This window comes from Neopsephotus bourkii, unplaced genomic scaffold (assembly GCF_033783945.1).
Source record: "Neopsephotus bourkii isolate Nb327-2 ecotype Australia unplaced genomic scaffold, CSIRO-AGI_Nbou_v1 NB_718, whole genome shotgun sequence".
In the NCBI taxonomy this organism is placed as follows: Eukaryota; Metazoa; Chordata; class Aves; order Psittaciformes; family Psittacidae; genus Neopsephotus; species Neopsephotus bourkii.
Window position 1 is genome coordinate 2308219 of NW_026901217.1, and position 17794 is coordinate 2326012.

At 38.2% G+C, this 17794-nt stretch overlaps 1 long non-coding RNA gene across 1 annotated transcript in view; it reads left to right on the forward strand.

Annotated features, from left to right (window-relative positions):
• The window catches only part of LOC133212546 (uncharacterized), a 72790-nt gene extending 57775 nt beyond the window's left edge, over positions 1–15015 (forward strand). Inside the window, exon 3 of the long non-coding RNA XR_009725518.1 lies at positions 14250–15015. This is a non-coding gene — a long non-coding RNA (uncharacterized LOC133212546). The remainder of the gene's footprint in view (positions 1–14249) is intronic.
• The last annotated feature ends 2779 nt before the right edge of the window (positions 15016–17794 follow it).

Here is a 17794-nt window from a genome sequence, read left to right on the forward strand (position 1 = left end):
AAGATCAACCCCTCTGCTGTGTTATTCTTTGCTGGTTTTAGGGTTTGGCATGCAGGCAGGGTTACATTTACATTAAAATTGAAATCTGGCTTTTTCTTGCTTAAAATGTATAGAATCATTGACTTTACATTCCCAACAAATTCAGCTTTCGCAGAAATTTCTCTGGACTCAGCTCACAGATGAGGGAAGAAGTATCAGTATTAGTCATCTCATGATTTGCAGAGGAGTGGCTAGCAGTTTTGGCAAAGCATTCAGGATGCTGAAAACAGTAAAAATTATCAAACTGCTGCCTGGATCAAACAGAAATGTGGAAAAAGTAGCTATTGCCCAATTTAATATAGGGAAAGGGAAAACCAGACATAATTCCATTTTGGAAAAAAGGAAGGTTTAAAAAAAAAAAACACAACGAACAAAAACTGCATCCTGAATAGTTGTGTCAAAGGGAAGAAGTGCTTGGATCCATTCTGGTTCTGCTAGTAAGCCTTCCTTCTGGACCAGGTTTCTCCTCCATCACCCTCTTGGTGACTCCTACAGCCTTTGGATGGATTTCTGCAATGCAGTTTTTTTTTGTTTGCTTTGATAATCACAAACTGGTTAGGGTTTTTGTTCAGTTTTTTTTTATGAAGGACTCAAACAAACATAAAACTTAATATGCACAGATCTTGCCACAACTGTCATCTTGATTCAAAGTTTACAGAAATCTCTTCCAGCCCTACTACCTCCATCACTGCATGAGGGGAAGCCACTGCCTGCTGCGGTTTCTACCTGTTCATCTCTAGCTGATGTGAACAATCCACTCAGCAAGGTCATATTTTTGGCAGACCTGAAATTCTTCAGTAGTTTCCTATCCCCTTTCGCTGCCTTGCACAAGTAAGACAGTGTACACAGTTTCTTTCTTTTCCTACGTGCCTGACATAATTCCTTAATTCTTCATGATAAGGAAATTTCTAAGTTTGTTTTGGGGTTGTTTTGTTTTGGTTCTTTTTACCCTTCAATTACAGGAATGAATTAAATAACAGATGCTAGCAGAAAGTATGGAAATATCTACAATAGCAATGGACAAAATTTGCTGTCAGGCTAATTGAAGATTTTTTTCTATAAATTGGTTTTAATCTAGAATTGCTGCTGGCTAATGCAATAACTGGATATCACCTTTTTCTTTTTTTCTATGGCAGTGATTCTCACTGTGTATGCACAAATTAGTCACACATACGCATTAGATGTAATACCTCTTGGCCATATCAGAGGAACTGTTTACAAGCAAAACTCCATGTGAGCAGCTATCTGATCTGCTGTCTGAGGTACAGTTCATTTAAACACCCTGATTGCTGGCAAATTAAGTCCTCTACCCATGGATTTAAGAAATACTCAACCAGAAGAATTGGATGCTGTTTGTACATTGTATTCTGTGAATAAACAAACGCTTACTAAAATGTTGACACTGGCACAGACTGGGGGCTGCTGTATGTGGTCTCAGCACTTGCTGTTCATGGGAAGCTGAAGTTTGTCCAAAAAGGGCAGAATTTGGCTGTAATGAATAGGATGACATTCACACTATAAACAAGTGAAGCTGAGCTGTAGCTCCAGCTGCTGCTGTGCTTACAACAGAAGCACCCCTTTCAAATATCTGTCAAGAACTGAACATGAAACCCAATTCTGTGATGCTCCAAGGACGGAATTCTGGTAATAAAGCCACAGTTAAAAAAAAATTAAAAAAAACTTATTCTAATAGTTTTATGCCAGAAATAAAATTATTTTGCTCACAACTCTTCTAACTCCTTTGAATCACACAATGGATGAAGCTTTTCATAATGACACTTATCACAGGGGATTGAACATCCATGCTGAAAAGACCCTTGGAAAGAGTTTGCATCCTAACCCTGTCCACAGCAGCTAGGTCACACTGGATTTCTACAAAGATGTAAGAGCATATGTCAGGAGCACAACTTGTGGATCGAAAGACAGTTCAATCTCTTTGCCTCTTAATTCCTCAGCCTAGCTAAGAGGTGTCAGTGGTAACTAATTTGCAGCTCCAACCACCAGTAACTATGCTGTTGTTAAAAACTTGTTTAATAAATTAAGAATGATTATCTAAGCAGAGGTCCTGTAAGAGGTATAGGAAGGCAATGTACTGATTATGATTTGGGTTTGGTTTTTTGTATTTTGAAGGAATAAATTCCTTATGCCATCATTATATCCTTCTAACAGGGTAAAATTCACATACCATGTAGCAAGCAAGCACAAGATCTCCCACCCTGTCTATAGACAATCTTGATTCATGTCTTCACATCCTCAGTGAACAGAGGAAATGCAGTAGGCAGTAGGCATGTGCAAAAGAAATAAAAGAGGGAAGAAGCAAGAAATTGTGCAAGGGCCTCTGTTCCTACAGATTCAGTACCTCTAAAATTCCAGAAAGAGCAACAGCTCTTCCTGAAGCTGAAGCAGTACCCACCTAGGCATAGGAGCACCAAGCTTCATGTTTTAGAAGGTGATCTTCATCTCCAAGCTAAGTCAGCCTGTTCTTCATCAGGACAGTATGATTCCTCTGTCCCACCACAGAAGATAATTTCACCCTCAGGATAGTCTGATTCTTCAAATGCCAGCAAATCAGAATAAGAATTCTAATCTTTTTACAGACTATTTTCTTGCTTTGTGCACAGTTAAAAAAACCCAACCAACCAACCAATCAACAAACAAACCCCAAACCAATAAAACTGGTTTAATAATTTTTAAAGAGATTTTAAATGATACTCACTTTATCAAGGCTGATGAAAATGACAGTAGTGTCAGAGGGTAACAGGTTGCTAATAAATACAATAGTTTAGGAAAGTGCTATTCTTGTCATGGAAAAATATATTCCGAGAAAAATAATACCACTGTAATTCATTTTTGAAAGCTACAGAGACTTCTTGGATGAGGAATGCAGTTATTAAAGGCAAAAGTACACAATATGCTGTAATGAAATGGTTGGGCTACACACTTCATTAAACGCTTTGTGAGCCACCTGGGAAATTCCAGCTCTCCCCCTCAGAAAAAACTGTTTTACGTGGTTAGATCACTAGAGGGAGCACACAGAGCAAGACTGAAACAAAACCATATTGCCTTGGTGGCTCCAGCCTGCAAGCCGAGCTGAGCGTGAGGAAAGATTAACCAAGGGGTTGCCCTTTGTATTTATTCTTCCAGCGCCACAATTACAGTTCCGGGATCCACTGAGAAAGACCTGAACGCTTCCAGCTATCAAAATAAGTTGATGTAACAACGCTGAAGCTCGTTCTGAGAGACAGAGTTGGGAAAGACCTGACAGGCTGTGCATTGCATGTGTCCATTGGAAGAAAACACACTTGTCATATGAGATGCTGAAAAACTTAAAAATTCAGAGAGCACAGTAGGGAGTCTTCCAGAAGGACTCAAAGAACCAGTGTGTTTTGAATATGCTCACTGTTTGATTTACCATATGCAAAGGTAGAAAATAAAAGGGAAAACACCAGTCAAATTTCATGTGAATCTCAGAGGAATGGAAGCTAAGGGCTGAACTGCAGATGTACTGGAATATCTATGATATTTGCATGATCATTTCAAAATGTCATCATTTGTGAAAAAAAATAATCCAAAACAAAACCCTAACTCTGTGCTTTAATACTATGAGCAGTACTGCTGAAATAAGACTCTTTACAAAGCATGTTTCATAGCTTTACCTCACTTTAATTCACTATTCCTCTTAGATGATCAACAAAAGCTACATTACAGACAAAAGAACCAGTGCAGAAGAAACTGCACTCATATCACAGAAGCCAGTGAGCTGCTGAAGTGCTGCGTCTTCCTTAAAAGAATTTACAATCACACTGTAAACTTGAGCTATACACCCAGCAGAGCGTATAAAGCAAACATGAAGATATTGTTGTACAATGTTTTAGAAATAATACATAATAAAAATAGTGGAAACCTCTCTTTGCTCATTGTTTATCAAAGTCTGCAGCCTATTAACTTCACTGCTTCCCCTCCAACTACAATTTGCAATAACCTCACAGCTGAATATTGTAGCATAAAATATTGAAACTTTAATACTTTCATTGGGGTTTTATTAGTGACTCAGAGTAATACCACTAACAGTTATCTGTGCCCATATCCATTGACCCACTCAGAAGGTCCAGAACTGAACCGTCTAGCACTCCAGGCTTCACCTGGACAGTTCTACAGTGAGTCCAGTGAAACTCTGAGTAAAGACTGACTAGTTTGTGCGACACTTGCTCCCCAGTCCTTGGTGGAAGGAACAGTACTGTTGAATGCTGACACAGTGCACTGAACAGCATGCATGCATGTAGAACAGATTATTGCAGTCTTAAACTTCTCTCCTTAAAACAGCAATTAGGAATTTTAGCAGAAAATTGATATTAATGATCAACAACTAAGTCTACCAGTCAGCCTCCCTCCTGCACTCCCTCACAAGCATAGGGGTGGGCATGCATTTCCACACACAGAAATCTCACCTCTGTGAGGAACTCTTGCTGGATGGTCCTGCAGGATTTTGTAAATCTTAGCCTATAAATGGTTTCTTTAATTGCTTGTTGAGATTATTTCTCTTGTAGAGAGCTCACTGATTGAGCAATACCTTTTTGGGTAAGAGGCTATAACACAAGGTTGTTCCTATCCTAGCTAATATCTATTTCTGGTATATACATAGGCAATACAAGCCTTTCTCTCTATGTGCAAATATTTATATGATACACTAAAATAAGTCTCAATACACTGAAATAAGTCTCATGTATATAAAGATTGCCAAGTCAGTCACTCGCAAACTGAAAAAACATGTTTCAAAACCAAAAGCAACACTGATCTCTTCGTACAACCTTAGTTTCTCCATGAAACACCAGAATAGTACAATCTTAAATGTCATTAGAACCCTTTTTTTTCCTCCCTACAAAATCATTATCTAATTCAAACATTTACATATTAAATCCTGCAGATGAAAGGATCATTCCAAACCTTATTCTCACACTCCACATTCCTGTGCTGAGAATAAAAATGATTTCTGTGTCAGTGTTTTCATTGTGCTTTACAGCAAGAATGTCTGTATTTTCACATACACAACCTCCACCAGCAGAAAAATTATTCCCATTTTATAGATGGAGAACTAAAAGCCAGAGAGATTAAAATCAAAACGTCAAGTGACAACTAATTTTCTTAACAATACTGAGACTGAAATGAATTCTACAAAAGTAAAATCATTTTCATCAACTCTGAGATCATTTACTTTTATATTTTGTCCTATAATCTCCTCCTGAATTCACTGCAAACCTTCCAAATTGGGCAGTAAAAGAGGAAGGAGTCCTAGGGACATGAATCTCTTCTCCTGCATTTTTCCAGAAGACTTTTCCTCTCTGCCATGGCACCAAGTGGAATGCCACATACAAGCCCCATTTAGCTTAGCTCTCTAAATGGCAAGCCAAAAGGCTTATGTTGATGTCCTTTTTTGTTGATGATGTTCTACTAGCAAATAAAACAGGCCCCTCTGAAAAGGTTCTTATAAAACAGACTATAGAACAGATTTTTGCAAAGGGAGGAAGCATGAGGAAGTAGTGGGACTATAGCCCCTCTTCCAGTACTTCTCAGTAACAATGAATGTGCTCTAAGGTTATGAGGTGGGTTTTGCTGATCAGCTATTTAAAGCCACCACACATCCCTCTGCTTGTGCATGCTCCTTAGGATGAGAAATTTTCCTCCTTGCTCAATTTGTGTTTGCAAAGCCGAAGAGTTCTGCAGGGAAATGGAATGAATAGTAAAGTCTGGTTTAACACAGCTTTTAGCCATTCTTGCTTCAGTTCTGTATCTTTTAAACTCCAGGGCATAATTCTTCCTCCTAATCAATCCTCTTCTGCATTCCTTATGGATTCTCTTCTTGCTTTTAACACACAGTTTAAGATGACTGTCATTCTAGGGAGCTCTATGCTCCTTCTTGCTAGTATCTTGCTTGCTGTTAAAACTTTTTGATTCAAAGTTATTATGTTCTGCCTCCTCCTCCATGTTCAAATATGTAAGCTTCCCAGTACTCCCTAAGCATCCTCAGTTTTTCAGCTTGCCTTTCTAAGGCTTCAGAAGTACAGGTTTATCTTTTACTTAGAAAGAGAACTGGACAAAATTGAATCTGCTCCAAGTTTAGTTGTTATGTTCAGCCCCTTTAGATCTTCCCGTTTAGTGAAACTAAGCATCACACATCTTTTTTTTTTTTTTTTTGCTGGTTCACTGACTCTTTGGTAAACAATCAAAAAAAATTACCATATTCAGAGTTCATTTTTCAATGAACTTTATTTGTGTCTTAGTCTGGGAAAATTAGTCACCCATGATCATATAAATTCCACTGCTACTTCCTGCTCTCCCACTCGCCACCTTCCACTCACAAACTGGAAATCATTATCCAGTTCTGGGACTTGGATATTTCTCAACATCCCTCTTTCCAGTGGTCCCATTTTTTATTTCACTAACAGACAGTGCTATCTCACTGCCTATATATACAGTTCTCACTTTCCTCGTCAGTTTATATCTTTCAATTTGTTAATCCAGAATATGTCATGTCTACCATATTCTTATCACTACTACAAATTTGGTCTGTATCCAGCCCTAGGAGTTCTAATTCCTGCATTCTATTTTCAGACTTCCAGTAGCAGGAGGAACAGCCGGTTGCAGTGACACAGCTAGTGTACTTAATATATCTTTCATTTGCCAGTGTTAAACGTTACTTTTTTCTTAATTTTATCATCATGTCACTATGCCTCTTTCCCTTTTACTGTCTGTAGCAGGCTTCAGTTTTAGCAGCATCCTTCTCCAAATTCCTAGTTCAGAGCTTATGGTAGCAGTCATATCTGCCATCAACCTAGAAAGGTCCTTCCTGCAAATGAATTGGAATCCTCCCTTTAATATACTTAATTCTTACATGCATCACAGATGTCACACAGTCATACCTTAATAAGAGCATTACACCCTGATTTGTCAGGATCCAGGTCAAAAGGCCTGAATCTGCCTTTGCCAAAAGCTGAGTTAAGCTCCTGCAAATTTCTAATGAACAAAGGAAAGATGAATGTTGATTTTATGGGAACACCATATAAAAAAACAAGCAATGCTTACAAACATCTACCATTAGGGGAAACTCAAGAAGTAGCCCACCCACAGTGTTGCAAAGGGCCTCCATACTCATGACTATGCTTCTCTATGCACCTATTTTGCCACCACAGTCCCACTGGCCTCTATTACCATTCCATTTATGAAACTAAGATTGGAGAAGTGCAAAAGAGTGCAGCAAGGGGCTAGGTAGAGTCTATTATTATTTTCAGCCTGTTCAGAAGTTTCAAATGCTCTGACAGCAATTAAATGCAGTTAATATAAATATACTACCTGGTGGCACAAAACATTAGGAGGTAAAATCTCGGGTAGCATAGCATCAGTCTGCTTGCTCCACATCTATCCCTAACCCTCTGTGCTTCCCAGGAAAGAGCTACTTCCCAGGAGTATCTCATGTGTAAATAGTTGAGGATTAAATCCAAATATAAAAGGAAATAAATGTTACTTCAAGGAACAATAACACAACTTTTTATTTAAAACCTAAGAAGGTAAGATCCTGCAGGGCGAGGCCCCTTGCCATATGAAATCCACATTTTGAACAGCTCAGGTCAGAAAATGTCTGCAGTTCCATGAAACCTTAAGGCTTTTTGTGGTATTTCTATCATCACTGCTCTTGTCCTAAAAGCATTTGCCTTGACATCCCTTACTGCTGTTGCCACCACACACTCACAGGTAATAGGGCACAGCCTGGGCTTTCTTATGCTGAGATGTGAGAAATCAATTGAATCCCCAGCAGATGAAATCACTGGTGCAGAAAGTGACTAAACACTAACATTTATTCTGTGATACCAAAGTCTTGAAAGAGGATACTGCAAACACATACACTACAAGGAAACAAAAAGAAAAGAGAAATAATAAAAAAAAAGATTTAATTTACAATAGCTCTGCATGGTATTGTTATTTTGGGTCTCTGACCTACAAAGATGCTACTATTCACCGATAAATCAAGTATTTCTCTCCAAGTAATTTCTATTCACTGATAAGACACAGATATATGATAAGATATACACACTGATATATGACACCACCACATCATGATAGTGAAACATACAGAGTACTTCTATTCCCTTACAATCATGCATTAAAAATAGACAAGACTGACAGTGGAGTCTTTACACACTCTGACAGGAAACATGATTTTTTTTCTATTCTAAACTTGTGTGATTCTAAGCTCAATATGCTTATTTTACTAAATAATATCTTATTATTATATTCTGGACATAGTATCTATAATATACAATTTAGTCCTAAGTCTTAATAAATCCAGCCTGGCTCCTCTTCCTCCGCATCTTCTACCCCTCCCCGCCCCTTTTTTTTCTGTCATTCTCTATATTTTCTGCTGATTTTATCAGCATCTTCTCACCTCTCTCTCCGATTCTTTCTCTCTTTCACTTCACATATTGCCTTATGTATCTGTGCTAACATCCAGCTGAGCTGCACAGAGCATTTTTTTAAGTGTGCTCAGTTTGTGTCACTCTTATTATCACATACTCAGGATGATATATTACACTTGAAAGCTTCTAGTATAAATACGAAGAAGTCCTTTTATTTATTCTCAGAAGAATGTTAATCATAACCCCTTAATTATTATGATGATCGTATACATATCTGAAAGGAAAAAAATAGTAACATTGTATGGTTGAGCATAGAAATAGATGTCAGAAGATGCATATTACTGTCTTGGCTTTTGCACAGTCTTACAGTCACAAGGAAGCAATCCGATTTTGTTTTGTAGTTTAGTTTACCTGTCAAAATACACAAATACTGGCCTACTTGGCTGGGAAATGCTTAGTTCCAGTTAATGCTTATAAAGGTTTTCAAAACATTGACTATGCTAATATAATGTTGATATAACACAGGCTAAAGAGGAGCAAATTATTATTAGCTGTCAGTAACGTTTATTAGAAAACACCATGGCTGAACATTCAAACTAGCAAGTTGGTAGAAAGAATAGAGGGCAAAGAAAAGGGGGAAAATTCTGATTTGAAATTGAATGTATTGGAGCCCAAGAGTGATCCAAGGCAACAAACTTTTGCATGAAATCCTCATAATCTGCACAGCTACCCCTCTCCTGAAGAGTGAAACGGCAGCATACACACAGAGATTGGTCAAAATGAAACTTTCTAGTTTTAAATTATCCAGCTTTCTCTACGCACTCTGTGCTGTGACTATACTGATGCTAATGGTATGAGGTCAATTAACTTTGATCTGTAATGACAAGAGCACTAGCTCCCTAATTTAGTGGAAAAAATAAACTTTCAGCAACCTTGAATACTCCCTATGCACTGCTGTGTGCTTCCTGACAGACTTATAATTGAGCACACTCTAGCGGTCTCTAGCATGATAAAAGAACCGTGCACACAAAAGTACAGTCAGACAGAACAAATGGGTTCATACATTGCAGTTGAATATGACACAATGGTTCAGCTGTGGACAACTCACCCATGGTCTTCCAGTGGTTTGAGAACCCTCTGGCCTAATGACTGATGATGTTCAATATTTGTAATTTCTGATTTCTATAGTTTGCTTCTCAATGAGATCATATAATGCTTTATAAACTAGGTTGGGCAATTTACGGGGAAAAAATGTACCTCACTAGGTTAACCAGTTTGAGAACATAATTTGCCCCTAATGGCTTTCTTTAACAACAAGAAACCAAAAGAAAATTAAAGCTGATAGAGCTGTTCTAGTAATGTCAAAAGTTGGCATTCTTTATCAGTCTTTAACTTAAAAGCACTTCTTGTCAGAATAATGGTAAAGACATCACAGAAATTTTGCTTTTCATCTGACTGACACAAATCAATGATCCAAACACTGAATCATTACATATGTATTTTTTTAAATGAGTATAAAACATGCCAGCTTGTCTACATTTTGTATTCACCCTTGACAGAGTCAGCTATACCCTTTCTCCAAGCACTCACTCACAGCTGAAACTGCTCTATCCTCCCAGTTATAACACTGACCCTGTTTAGAAAGCACAACACAAATAGATGCACTGAAATCTGTAGCCTTTTCCAGGGTGTGAGCTGATATAAAGGGCGGCTTTATTTTCCCCTGGGAGCAAGCACTCTCTTTATCACTAGGACAAATGACCTGTAGAAGAGGTATCCAAGGCTAGACACTATATTTCCTTATAAATGCCAGATCAGGTCATAACACATTACTGTGACTCACTGTGTTAATGACCAAGCACTTCGATTTCCAGGGGAAGCATGAAGACGGATCAGGCTGAAGTCAAGCTCTGTGTATGTCAGAGTACACTTTCTAAGCACTGCTCTTAAAACTCCACTTTCCCTTTCAGCACACACTTTGAAATTCATTGTTAAAACAGACCAAACCACTCACATTATCAATAAGCAAGGCTTACCTTACAGCAATTGTAACCTGTTAGAAACAACGTAAATGACATGTTTTTCACGTAGGGAGAGTGGTTTTCATCTCTCAAGGGGTCTCCTCTAGGATTCTTAATTTTGGAGTTTTTCTTTTTTTCCCCTCATTCCTCAGAGTTGGCAAATGCTAACAACTATATATCCTTCCTCAGAAGTACAGGGCTCCACCTCATTCCTCTATAATCCTGAGAGCTGAGAAGGATTACTGAGCCTAAAAAAGAAAACCTTTTTTCTTTTTTTCAGGCTTGAATGAATCAAAGGAAGAGAAATAGAACTATTTCAGATTTTGGTGGGGGAAAAAAAAAACAAACAAGAAAACACCACCAAAACCCAAACCCAAGCCCTGCTATGAGAACAATTAAAGATAAATTAAGAAAGAGGAGAAATAGAAATGAAAATAAAGACTCAATGATAGAATATGGGACAGAGAGAAAAGAAGATGGAATCAAAAGCAAATTATTAAACCCAAGAAAAAGAGGCAAGGAGTTTATTAATAAAAAAGAATTACTAGAAGTAAAACTATTTACTTTCCCTTTGGTGCATCTGTTAAGATTAACAGGAGCCTCAGGAAAAAAAATAAAAAAGGAAAATGTTAGATGTCCACAGTGAGTAGAAAAGCTTCTCAAAGAACAGAGCAGAAGAAACCCAGGAAATGAGAAAGAGAATACGTGTGAGGGAAAGGAAAAAAAGATACAGATATAACATAAGCACATAGGCTTTCCTTCACATTAGTCACCAGTTCAAGCACCTTGTAACCAAAGACAGACATATTATGGAAGCCTAGGCTAGCATTGCCACCAGATACTCAGTTCATGCCAGGCCATGAAACACATAACAGAGCACCAAAGTAAACAGAATGCTTACTGCATCAAAATAATGTGTCAGAGACAGAGACCAAAGTAGAACACAGGAAGGATAGGAAAATGTTCATTACTGCTAGCTTTTATGACACCCCACACAAAACCAACTCATACTCCTAGACTGCTTTCAGAAACTTGTTAACTGAATTATTCTAAAAAACAGTGTTTGAACTTAAGCACCTATTGCAATGAAAAGCTGACAGAGCAATGGACCATGCAAATTATCTATCTCCTTCCTCTGCCAAGGGTATTACTCTCCTGCACACTGTGCTTTTATCTGCATTTATCATCTAAATTAATTGAAATAATTTCTTTATCTTCCACTACTTGGGAGTCCTTCCTATTGTTCTCACCACAAGGCAAGTTCTTAGGGGAGCCCCTTTGCTTTTCTATGAAAGTGGCATACATAACAGTGGTTGGAGAAACACAACAGGTTTGGTAAAGCTGGTTATAGCTAGTTGATTTTAGCTGTGGCTAAGTCTTAGGTTTTCCAGCACAGAAACTTAAACAAATACTTATTTTGCTTTAAAAGTTGTTGATGCTATTTTCCACATAAACACTGCATTATGTTAAAGGTAAAGCAAGACCAAGTTTTAAAAATAAGTCTTTATCTGATGTAAACAGCTTTTTAAGGAAAGAATCACAAAAGCATTTCAAATGATATAAACCACTACTAGATAACAAATTATCAGAGCTTTGTGGTTTAGTTTTGCGGTTTAGTTTTGCGTTTGTTGTGAACACGATTAGAGTGGTGCTTGCTCTCTTTTCTTCCTGTTCCCTTCATACAACCACGTGGCAATTCCTCTTAATTATATTTATACAGAACAAAAGGTTACCTTCCATTTTTAGAAAGTCAGATTACCCTTTCTATGAAACTTCTAAAAAAACAAAATCACAGGAAGGTTTTGAGACAGTAAATAAGAAAGAGAATCAAAGCTAAAGTGAATTTAATGTGAAGATAGAAACTATTTGGACTTCTGCTTTACCATTTATGTTTACTTGCAAATAAATACTCCTTTCTTTCCTTAACATGTTCTTGGTGTTTAAAAGGATACATATATTAGAATTCAGCTTGTATCTCTCAGAGAAAGATGGTAGCATTTATACATCATACATGTTAGAAGAGTTAGAAGCATCCATTCTGTACATAGGTGTACTCAGACATACATTTTTGGAGTGTGTGTGTAAATATGTACACACATACAGGCTTCTTGGTCCCACAAACAATGTGTGGAAATAGGTAAAAATAAGTTTCCCTTTTCTACACAATACCAACTATGTGTCTGGTTTTAAGCAACACAATTACTCTTCCCTAGAGTCAGTAGGAAATGGATTCGGTAACAGCATCTGAAAGGTACAGAATATAGATAAGTCCTTGTTAAGTTTATATTTGATATGAGTGTCATGTTAGCGAAAACACATGAGCAGAAACTCTCCAGACAGTAGATTGCCATTATTAGCTTCTTCCCAAGCAACTCTGTGACACCTGTTTTCAGGCATCCTGATGAATCAAAAGTACCTTCAAATACATTAAAGAGTGAGAGAAGCAGCAGGTCAAAGGATGAAAAAGATCTATAGGTTGGATCCTTCACCCGTGAGACAGGAAAAACACCCACACTTATACTTACTCTTAACCTTAGTAAATTACCAGGATTTATTTGGGTTTTTTGCAGTGCTTTGTTCATTCTAAATTGCTGCAGCTCTTGTGCTTTCCTCAATACCTCTGTATGAAGGCTGTTACCATTTACCATCTCGTAGTGATATGTTACATTTGATTGAACATTGCTTCTGTCATTTACATTGACAGAATTATTACATCGGTAATAATATTTTGCAAGAATTTTATAGCTTGAATTATTACATTTTTTAGAAAGAAACGGTTAATGCTTCAGAAACATTCAGGTTGATAGCATTCACCACAAATATACAAACTAGCTAAATAACAAAATACAATAAAGGAACCAGGATTTTTTCCGAGCAAAAAAATTATTTGCTAAGCTTATTAGGTATTTCAAACATCCTTGTTAATCATGCTAGTCTTTTTTAGAGAGCCTGCCTTGCCTCTGTGGAAGGGATATTTATGCAGAGTAGCTGTGAAAAAGAAATAAGTGCTGGAAATACTAATCCTGTGCATAATTTTCTGATGCAAACTGAATATAAATTGTTTTCAATCACATTTTTCTACTGGTTCTCTAAACATTTGATAGTGTGCAAAACTTCATACTAGCAATCTGATTATGTAAAGCTGCATATACATACATACATTGCCAAGAGTGAATCCTGCCAGAAAATTAGACTTTTAAAGTCTCCTTTTCAGTGGTAACAGAGCGTGCCCTGCCTTAAATAGGCTGAAGACCCATTTTACTCTCCTGTACCTACAAAACCCTCGGTTTCTCAGCTAATGAAACTATATATCTTTTGTTCACTCTACAATACGATAGAAAAGTGATCCTTTGAATTAAACTTACATAAAGCAGCAGAAAGAGGGGCTGAGTTAGGATAAGTATCCACATGTACCTATGGAAATGCATGTTTCATAGCTGTGGACAAAGATAATAACATGCAAGGAACTGCTATTCCAGAAAATGATGTAGCTTTTCATCCTTAATAACCAAATAAAAAATGGGAAGTCAGTACTTGAGAGCTACTCTAGCAAGCAGATCTCCAGGAAACAAGGTTCCCCACAGACTTCTCCTTGATCTTTAAGCTTAACGTGAAACATTTATATGCACGCAGCACCTGGCCAGAAGACGTGGGAAGACACTTTTATCACACTGGCTGTATTTCTTTCTTAAATAATAGATTTCATCTTTTTTTCCCCTTCTCCTGGAAATGGAATACATGCTCAATAATGTTTCTGTACTTTCTTTTTTTTCTTAAACAGTTTAAGAATAACCAGACAATCTTGAAAACCTCAACATCACACAATCTTGAAAACCATCAACACCCCTCAAACTGCCTGGTGCTGAATCACATCCCAGTTTTTGAATGTAAAAATATGTAGTCAAAGCAATTTAAGCATTATTTGGATGAAGAAGTACTTCAGGAAAAAAAAAATGTGTTAAGGTTAATTGAATGCTAATCTTCCATCCACATTTCTTTGACATCCAGACACATGGGTAAACGAGGCACAGACAAATAAGATCCAACAGAAACTACATGAGTCAGGTGAATTATGTACAAGATTTTCCCAAAGGCATTCCACAGGAGTGAAGAACAGCAGAATGGGAACTTTGAATTGTTGCTTCAGACTGCTGGCAGCTTCACAATAGTTGACCCACTTGTGTCTTAAGCAGGAGTTAACTTATCAAATATACAATATGCATGCAAACCTGTACATGCTGCAGCTATATCTTCATATTCTTCACATTATTCTTGTTTTATGTACATCCTTAATGCAGCAAACAACAGTTAGATATGCAAACCTCCATGATAACAGCATAAAGCAACCTCAATGTAGATGCTTCCACTGAAGCAAATAGCAAAACACACCTTGATTCAAGCGACAAGCAGCTTAGTGCAACGCTTTGTATGAAAAATGAAAGGGAATTTTATCATGGTGGGTTGCTGGGTTGTTTTGGGTTTTTTTTCAGTATTAATATTTTCTTTAAGAAATCCCAAAATATGTTATGCCTTAAGACCAGCATCTATGAAGTGCATGGGCTGAGAAAATAAAGCCATTTTTTTTGCAAAACAACTCTTTCTATCTTTCTCAAACAGAAAACTTAGATTTTGCTTCAGCTTTGCAAAGTTGTCCTGTGTTTTGTCTGAAAGCAAATGGGACGGGAGGAAAGGGTGGGGCAGGGGAAAAAGTATATCCAAACAAGATTACTCATAACTGCAAATTGGGGTACTTTTTCATTTGGGTTCCTGGCTGTGGCTCTAATTGTTACTATGGTACAGAGATTTTCCTGTGATTTAAGTGTGAGAGAACACACATTTTAGGAGAAACTGTGAAAGAAGATTTTACCCTGGTTACTTCTGTGGTCTGGGAGATGCAAATTTGCAGAATTTGGACACAAAATTTTAACCTTAAACCACCTCTTGTATTTCAATTTTTGCCCCTTTTTCAGGATTCCCAGGGATTAGAGAAATTAACGCTAAGAGGATCACAAGTACACAGGATTAAAAACAGCGAAAGATACTGCATGCAACTCAGCAGTAACAAATGCAATTAGGCCCAGAAAAAGCAAATGATAAAATACTGGAGAAAAAAAAATAATCTTTGCTATAAAGTGTGAATTAGACTTGTAGCACCTCAGATTAGGATTTGAAAGTAGAAAAAGCAGAATGTGAAATACCTTAAAACCATTTTGGGTTCCTACACCTATTATAAGAGCACTCATCTCTCCAGCTGATTTTTCTAGATTTGCATAGGTGTAGAAGAATAGCAAATATTCCTCTTTTTCTGCCTTCCCTTGTGTGAGGGTGTGTTGTTTCCAGTTAGCATTTTGGAATCTGAGGATGGGAAATTCTCTGCACAAGCCAGTGAGAAATCAACACTCCCCCCTGTGCTCTCTCTGATGCTTTGAAAGCCTTTAAGAGCCTTCACCGTTTTCTTTGCAATGCTCGGGAAAGAAACTTCAGAAAAATCAGGAAAAGCGAGGCCACTAGTTTTCAGTTTTCAGCTAGACAGTCTTGAATTTGGGCACGTTAAGCTATGGATATGAGTTTAGTGATAGTGAGCAAGCCACTGCGACTGTAAGTACTGGGGTACTTGGTCATCCCTGCAAAGTGCTGCTGTGTTTCTTATTCTGCTATGTGAAGAAATGTGAATGCTTTGGAATAAGAGTCAAAAAAAGCCCAGCATAATAAGCAGGAAACCCACTGTATTTTGTGGCAAAGGGAAGTCAGCATGGCCACAACTCAGGCAGCTATAGCTTAGCAACATTCTTCCAACACACAGGTCTAAACCCATTTAATAAGACCCAACCCGTTTTCCTGAACCAATATCGCAGCCACTGAGCAGCTGAACAGAAAGCAGGCTTTGCTTTTCTCTCCCATGTATTTTGCATAGCTTGCTCTAAGAACAACAGAAGGCAGAGCACAGAAGCTGGGAGAGGCAGAGAAATCCCAAATTTTTAAAAGAATCCTTAAAGATGTACATTTCCAATACTGTGTCATTTGAGGCAGTTCATATCATAGCCCAAAACAGAGCTTTAGACGTCTAGAATCATAGAATAGTTAGGGTTGGAAAGGACCTTGAGATCATCTATTTCCAACCCCCCTGCCATGGGCAGGGACACCTCCCACTAAACCATGTCACCCAAGGCTCTGTCCAACCTAGCCTTGAACACTGCCAGGGATGGAGCATTCACAACCGCCCTGGGCAACCCATTCCAGTGCCTCACCACCCTTACAGAAAAGAACTTCTTCCTTATATCCAACCTAAATTTCCCCTGTTTAAGTTTTAGCCCGTTACCCCTTTTGATGCAGCTCAGGATACGGATGGCTTTCTGGGCTGTGAGTGCACACTGAAGCCAGCTCATGTTCATTTTCTCATCGACCAGCACCCCCAAGTCCTTCTCCACAGGGCTGCTCTGAATCTCTTCTCTGCCCAACCTGTAGCTGTGCCTGGGATTGCTCTGACCCAGGTGTAGGGCCTTGCACTTGTCATGGTTAAACTTCATCAGGTTGGCATCAGCCCACCTCACAAGCGTGTTAAGGTCCCTCTGTATGGCGACTAAGTATTCCTAATGTAAATGAATGCAAGCAGACATAGAAACAGGGCAAGTCCATTGTCCAGTAAGTAAGGGACTTGTGAAGATATAAAATTTGGACGCAGCCAGTACAAAGGGCAAGCACCTAGGTGAACCATTGCCCCTGGTGTGAATTTACACCTAAAACATCAGTGTTAAAGTTAGCTTATTTGGCTTGCTAAATACATTTATGAATCCATATTCTTTATAGTGAAAATACTTGTTTTACTTGAGATTATTTCCTGACCTTGTGAAGCACATAGAGAAGGAATTGCAAAGTTCTGCTCCAGCACTTTCACAGTCATTCCAAAGGCTGAGTTTTGGTACATCAGTTTCAGATGGAGACAAGGATTGCTTCAAATATATTCAACTATTACTTTTTCAAGAGAAACTAAAGACGAGCTGGCAACAGTATCCAGCCTCTGCACCAGTCTGTCTGTTAACTGCTAGAGACCACAAAAGAGAGTCCAGGCTTTTGGCCAAGCCAATGTTTTGGTATGCAATCTAATTCTTCGTACTAACTCAACTTTTTCTGTGACCCTGGGCAAGCTGCCTATCAGTCTCAATTATCCAGCTATAAGGTGAGAGTTGAGAGTACCTCCATGTTTCCTCACCATCTGCCAGGTCTATTTTCATTGTAAACACTGGGCAGCGAAAGTCTTCTATTATTCATAGACCAAGGCCAGATGGGACTAGAACACCTTCTCGTCTGACTTCCTGCTACCAGAGG